General features: G+C 35.6%; 1 long non-coding RNA gene across 1 annotated transcript; it reads right to left on the bottom strand.

The window, feature by feature from the left end:
- Positions 1-2,182: 2,182 nt before the first annotated feature.
- On the bottom strand, positions 2,183-2,775 carry LOC134287099 (uncharacterized). The gene is made up of 3 exons (XR_009997020.1): positions 2,649-2,775; positions 2,453-2,590; positions 2,183-2,378 (listed from the first exon to the last, which is right to left on the bottom strand). It is a non-coding gene; the product is annotated as an uncharacterized LOC134287099 (long non-coding RNA).
- Positions 2,776-7,502: the final 4,727 nt, after the last annotated feature.

Genomic DNA, 7,502 nt, shown 5'->3' with positions numbered 1-7,502 from the left:
TATAATCTTAGAGCAGTCGCATAATTGCCCATTTCCACTTTAAATCAACTTTAAGTTTGCATATAAAGTAATGATTGCTCTAAGTACACCGTATATCTGCATGCAATAAGGCTTCAGCATCGTGGTTACTTGGGACCATAATTTCAACACAATCAAGACAAAAACTTGTTGAGCATACGTGATTTTCTACTTTGTATGTGTTTTTGTGAATTTCTTATGTGACATTTTTAGAAAAATACCTAAAAATTCAAATTCCACCAAATAGAAAATTGTGAATATCTCTAAAACGAATAGAAAAAACGCCATGCTGTCTTCGGCAAAGTTTTTCCTCATAAAATTTTCTATCTTTTTATGGCAATTGTTTTCAATTAGCATTAGGTTCAGATACTTTTTATGATGGGTTAAATGCACAGTATATAAAAAAATGACAAATTTTAGTAAATTCAAAAATTCAGTATCAAAAAGTTACCTGCAAAACATGTCGTGAATTATTTTTTCCAAGAAGTTTGGATCCATATCAAGCTGTAAAAAATATAAAAATAGTGGGTATTACAAATTTTTGTACGGTAAAAAATATTTGTATGAAATTTATTACGAAAAATTGCCATTTTTCAAAAATCTCGCCGGGGCGACCTCTAAACGTCATTTCTAAAAGTTGCCGTCATACAAAAGTTTGTTTCTAACACCCTTAGCTATCATTTGAAGGGTGAGCCCCCAAGCTTTTTGACCATGTGCAATTTTGGGACAACCTAAACGCATGCACCGCCTATAAAATAAAAACATGGGTGGGAAGGGCTGAGCTGGGAGAGTCTCCGCCGTTCTCATTTCAAACTATTTTGAGTCCTCTGTGCTACCATACTACGCGCCAGTACCGAAACTGCTTGCATGGAATCTGTTGATGAGATCCTGGGTGCCTTTGATTCAAAAAACATTGTAGGTGGTTTATTTATAGATCTCCGGAAAGCATTTGACACACTCGATCATAACATTGTGACATCTAAACTAGAGCTTCTAGGAATCCGTGGAATTGCTGGAGATCTTATACACAGTTACTTGAGTATCACTGAGAGAATTCTCCATATTGATAGTATGTGTCAGCATCTATAGATTTTTGCAATTAGATTTTACAAATGCTGAACATACACAGGAAAAAATATTTAAATTTAAACGATGTGTAAATCGATGTTGTTGTAAATTTCAACGAATTTAATCGAAAAAATGATTGAAAATTGAGTTTAATTTGATGCACATACCTGGAGCATTGAAAAACACGCAATTTTACTCTTGAATCAACTCAAAATTCTATCTGATTGTATTTTTAACTTTGTATTGATAAATACATTGAAAAGCATCCGATTTTCTGTCAACAAAGCTATAAATTTCAAGTCGTGTAAATTTACAACTTTTGGTTTGGAGTCAATGCAAATGGCGTCACATGTTTTAGTTTTGTTTTGCCAGCGACCGAGAATGTTCATTTTATGGAAAGCACCGGAAGACGCGTTGTTTGCAAGTTTTGTGCCGCGATTTTTTTGGTTCAGGATGGCTGGTGAGTGTACACTGACTAATGGCTGTTCGGGCAAGTGCAGATTACGAAGAATTCCATCGAATTCGGCAAAAAAAAAATCACCCACCTAGCGGCACTTTCAACTGCAGTCTCCCGGTGCTTTGTTTTAAAATTCGCTCGCATCGTGGCCAGGAATGATGGCGCAGTCTATGGCAAAACAGGGCAAAGGATGTTTGCTCCTTTACGTAAGGGACTATAGTCCATCGATTTTGATTCGATTAGATAGGTAGCATGAAAAGTAAAACAAAACTTCCATGAAAAATGCAGCAGCATATAAATTGAGCAAATCGTTTAAATTTCAACGAAACTGAATTTTACACGACTCGCTTTTTAGCTCGTGTAATTTTAAAATCTAACGCAATTTTGCGTTTATTTCGATGCTCCAAATATGTGCATCGAAATCAACGCAATATTACACGAAAATTTTAACTGTGTAAGTCACACACATACCTTCAGATGAACTTTTGACTTATTGATAGTATGTGTCGCCTCTTTAAAATATAAGTTCATAGTTTTTACTTTTCATCGTTGATGGCTAATTCAATTTATTTGGCTAGTTTAATGTTTTTTTTTCCCTTATTTTGTTCGGTATTTCGATCAATTTATTAACATTTCACAAAACCTCAAAACACTTAAATTTTATTTTAAAATTTGTTCAAAGTAGATGTTTATAAACACAATTATAGAAATGTTAACGTTTTAATGATTAGATGCAGAAGCAGCGGAATGTGCCGGGGCCGCCGCGTCCATGCCGAAGCCGTTGGTGGTGCGATCCGATAATGTGTAACCGAATATCCATCGATGATTTATTCAGCTGCAAAAGGACAATATCTTAATCAAGCCGAACCTCGAGCTTTACGGTAGATATTTTTGTTGAATTATAAATACCTTACGAATAATCTTTCAGCTAAGAAAGATAAGGCCGCACTCCATCGCCGTTTTACGCTGCATCTCCGTCCATTTTAGGTAAATATCCTCACTATTTTCGAGATGGACGCTATCCTTCGATGGCTCCTTTATCTTTTCCTTAAATACAAACTTATAACAATATTATACATAAAACATTGGTATTATTTATATTTACCTGTTTAACTTTTCTGCATCCACCTCGTGGTCCATTTTGAAAAAGTGAAAAACAACAACAAAGTTCATGGGAGAAACTAGTTCGTTCCCGAAATTTAAAAATTATATGTGAGACTCAATAGATTTTTGCCATAAGGATTGACACATGAATTAACATTAGTCCCACGAACAAAAATTATGTGTGGCATTTATAAACTCCGGAATGAACTCTCTCTGCCAAGTATAAGTTATCACACATAGTCAAAATCATTGCTTTTTTTGTAGTGAGTAGGTTTCAATTTGTTGAAATTTGTAGCCAGCGCAGTACCTATTGTCGTTGGTGTACCTCAGGGAAGTAGTTTAGGCCCGTTGCTGTTTTTGTTATATATAAATGACTAGCTGTCCCGGCAAACTTTGTCTTGCCGTCTTGGTGTGGTTTGACAACTATTGAGCTCAAAAAAAGCACCGCACTCTAGATTGGTTTCATTTCGATCGTATTGATTTCCTTCCCAGCTCATGCAAAATCAGTACTTTATCAATTTTTTTACTTTTCTAGTTGATTTTCGTAACTTTTTGTAGATATAAACACAGCCACCACGAATACGAACCGAACCGTTCAAGAGTCATCCTGATCGGTTCAGCCGTTCGTGAGTTTTGTTGCCTCAAAGGGGCTTCAAACTCATTTTTATATATATAGATATGGGAAATCTTCCTTTAAAAGGCAAATTGAGATTATTTGCCGATGATGCAGCTTCCTTTTATGTCGGAAAAAACGTTGCAAATATTAGTGGCCCAATGCAGTCGGATTTGAATATTCTCAATGATTATTTCACTCAAAATGTTCTCTCAATGAATATAACTAAAACCAAGTCAATTGTGTTTAAATCTCAAAACAGTCGTACTCCGACAAATCTACAACTTAGTTTAGGCGTTTAGGCAACACACAAGTAGAACAAGTAACGGAATACAAATATCTTGGCTTGATTCTGGATGAAACGTTATCGTGGCGTATGCATATAGCTAGTTTCATTAAAAAGTTGTCACCACTCTGCGGTGTGCTGCGTAAACTCTCTTATTTCATTCCGTCTAAAATATTATTGAAGATATATTTTTCACACTTCCACTCTAGAATACAATACTTGATAAGCATATGGGGATCTGCTCCAAAAACAGTTTTACAAAAACTACAAATATTACAAAACAAAAGTTTGCGGAACGTTTACAAGCTATCATTTAGTTTTCCAAAATCTCAATTGTACATGGAGAAAGCAAACAATATTTTTCCTTTGCTAGGTCTACACGTGTATAGGAAAATAATTTACATTCACAAAATAACCAAAGTCACAGGAACGCACTCTAATCAAATAATTTCAAGACCTGATCACCAGCATAATACTAGGCGGTCTAGCAACTATCAAATACATAGAATTAATACCGAATATGGAAGGAAACGAATAACGTTTGCAGCAATAGTACTATACAACAATCTGCCGGATGGTATAAAAAACATGACTAATTTAAGTTTGTTCACCAGAAGACTAAAAGCACACTTAAGTGACAATTTATTGCAGTACGTACAGTAAAAATAGTTATACAAAAATGCAATGCATATGCTTTTCACAATCAGTGTTTGCCACATATTGAAGAAATCATTAGCCTACCCTTCAAAGAACGAAATGTTCATTGGGTTAGCTAGTAGGATAAAATATCTTTGTATGATTTTGTAGTAAAAGTAACCTAATAAATCATTTAAAATTCGTCTTTTGATTTTAACAATTTGATTACCATAACTCATACACGGCATACAATAAGACAAGTTAGGCTATTAGTGGTAAACAACCGTTTTGGACGTAAACAAGTGACGTCATTTTTATCGTCCTATTTGTTGATCAAAAAGATAGGGACTACTAAAACATTTTATTTTTTATTCATGTCTCTGAACGATTTGAACAACATCATTGAAAAACAAAATTGGCATGTTTTGCGAAATGTATCACCTTCTAAATGATATAGAAAATGTGCCGTGCGTTCGATTGTGCATTATGCTCGTATAAACCAATGTCAGTACATAACCGTTAAAAATGCCATGGCCTACAGAGGCATCTCAAAATGGAACCTAATGATAAAGTTTCTCGCTAGTAGGTACCTTTCTACATCGAAGAAAATTGATTTGTCAACGGAATCAAAAGTTCAATAAATGATGCCACCATAATTTCTAAACACAATCAAGACAACAACTTGTTGAGCATACGTGATTTTTTACTTTGTATGTGTTTTTGGGCAGTTGTTTTGTGATTTATATTTAAATACCTAAAAATCTCAATTTCACTAAATAGTAAATCGTGAATAACTCTAAAACGGATAGAAAAAACACAATGCTGTCTTCGGCAAAGTTTTTCCTCATAAAATTTTCTATCTTTTTATGGCAATTGTTTTAAATTAGCATCAGATCTTTTTATGGAAATTGTTTTGAATTAGCATTACACACTAAGATTCAGATGTTCCAGCTCAGTAATTTTTTCACTGAGTTCAGTATTTTTTCCATCTTTTTACTGAGTTTTCAACAGCAGATTTATTTCGGTACACTCGGTAATCGTATTTACCGTTCATCAGTAACGATATTTACCGTGCTTCAGTAACTTTTGACAGTTTGTGAGCTGAGCTCGGTAACTCATTTACAGAATATCCGCAAAATAAATAACCGAGCGTACCGAGTTAAGTCTGCTGTTGAGAACTCAGTAAAAAGATGGGAAAAATACCGAGCTGATCTTAGTGTGTAGGTTCAGTTACGTTTTATTATGGGTAAAAAGCACAGTATATAAAAAAATGACAAATTTCAGTAAATTCAAAAATTCAGTATCAAAAAGTTACCTGCAAAACATGTCGTTAATTATTTTTCCCAAGTATTCTGGATCCATATCAAGCTGTAAAACATATAAAAATGGTGTGTTTTGCCAATTTTTGTACGGTAATTAATATTTGTATGAAATTTATTGCGAAAAATGGCCATTTTTCAAAAATCTCGCCGGGGCGACTTCTAAACGTCATTTCTAAAAGTTGCCGCCATACAAAAGTTTGTTTCTAACACTCTTAGCTATCATTTGCAGGGTGAGCCCCCAAGCTTTTCCACCATGTGCAATTTTGGGACAACCTAATGCGTATTGTGCAGGCACAAAGCAAGAGTGATTATGTCCTTTATGTCAAATGATGTTCTTGCATGCCCTGAGGTCTTGAGATGTGGAAGTGGAGCAATTTGTGCTGGTCGAAGAAAACCTTGAAAATGTTCTGCTAAAGTGAACTAAGTACAAAAAAGTTTTCTAAAATACGAAAGAGATTCGAACATGGATCACTTAAGTGATAACCAAGCGCGTTACCTCTAGGTCATCTTACCTAGCTGAAGGTCAGTCGTTAAGTCTGCATCAAGTTTTAAACATTCTTCTCAAGGATGGTTTTCGTGAAAACGCCGTTTGTTGATCAGCAAAAGCGAAACAACTGTTTGATTTTTTTCAAGCTTTATTATCCTAATTAACCTTCTAGTTCAATGACGGCTCCAGCGTTAAATTATCAGTATGAGGTGTATCGACATAACGCATGTATTCAAAGCCAGTTGATTTTTGTATTGTTGAGAATAAATTGATTTTTTAATGCAGTGGATTAGGTTCGGTCTGGCTGAATGTGATTTGGAAAAATCGCGATCAACGCCATCGAAACATAATTGGATCCTCCAACACCCGTTTTTTAATTACGTGTTAAATTCTTTCACAGATTGTTACTACACTGAAAGGCGGCTTGCAGTAATGACAAGCATAAAAATGTTTTTAAATTTACCATGGCAAAACATGATCATCGACCCACCAACGCTTCTTGTGTGCGTTTTGTTTCTTCTCACATCAACCGGTTCGATAGCCGAGTGGTAGCGTGCGAGCCTGGTGATGTTACGGTTCTTGGTTCGAATCCGGTTGCCAACAGAAACTTTTTTTAATTGAAAATCGAGTCCATGGTAAAATTGAAAACAAAATTCTGTTGAATTGAAACCAGTGAATCAAAATTCAACCATCGCGCAACAATAATGACAATGTCGCAACCTGTGTTTGTTGCGACAAACAAACCCTTGCAACATAAGTTTGTCCCAACTTGAAAATAATGGGATTAACATCGTATACCACGAGTTTAGAGATTTTTAAGCCTTGCATCGCGATTTTCGAACGGTAACTTCGAGTCGGTAAACACTGCAACTCTGGTGAAGCTCTATCATTAAACAGTTTCGACTTTGGGTTAGCAATAATTGATTATTCACGAGTTGAAAAGTACGCAACAAATTCAGCTTCCGTTTTGTCTGCAACAAAAAATTTCGAGATCATGTCATTATCTGTTACCAGTAGGGATAAAGAGTAATCGTCGCACCTTCATTGTTGTTTGTTTTGTGCCTCTTTTGTCTGACAATTCTCTTCACTGATTGAAACGAAGCTCAGTCTGCCTAAATTAAGTGGCGTTGTGTATTTAAATTGACCCTCAGAATAGTAATTTTCACCGCAAGTCGCCGTTCAGTGTATGAGTCGGTTAGAAGTTATAGAGTGACTGGAAGGGAGAGTGGCGTCAATGTCAAAATTGGAACAGCGATCATCTGTCAAATCCATACAAATTCCCGTTCCAAACGAGCAGGAAACCTGTCAAAATTGGAACATGACGCCACTCTCCCTTCCAGTCACTCTAAGAAGTTAGAAATCTGACGGCGATGAGGAGAATTTGAAATGTTCATCATCTGATGATGATGATGATTAAGTGTACCCACTAGCAGCGCAAGGATTACCTATGGCTGCAGAATCATTCCGGAAGGGAATTATCTACCTGATGGTTTGTTGTAGCAGGGTGAGTT

Source organism: Aedes albopictus, chromosome 2 (assembly GCF_035046485.1).
Source record: "Aedes albopictus strain Foshan chromosome 2, AalbF5, whole genome shotgun sequence".
In the NCBI taxonomy this organism is placed as follows: Eukaryota; Metazoa; Arthropoda; class Insecta; order Diptera; family Culicidae; genus Aedes; species Aedes albopictus.
This window is presented reverse-complemented; position numbering and strand designations above follow the sequence as displayed.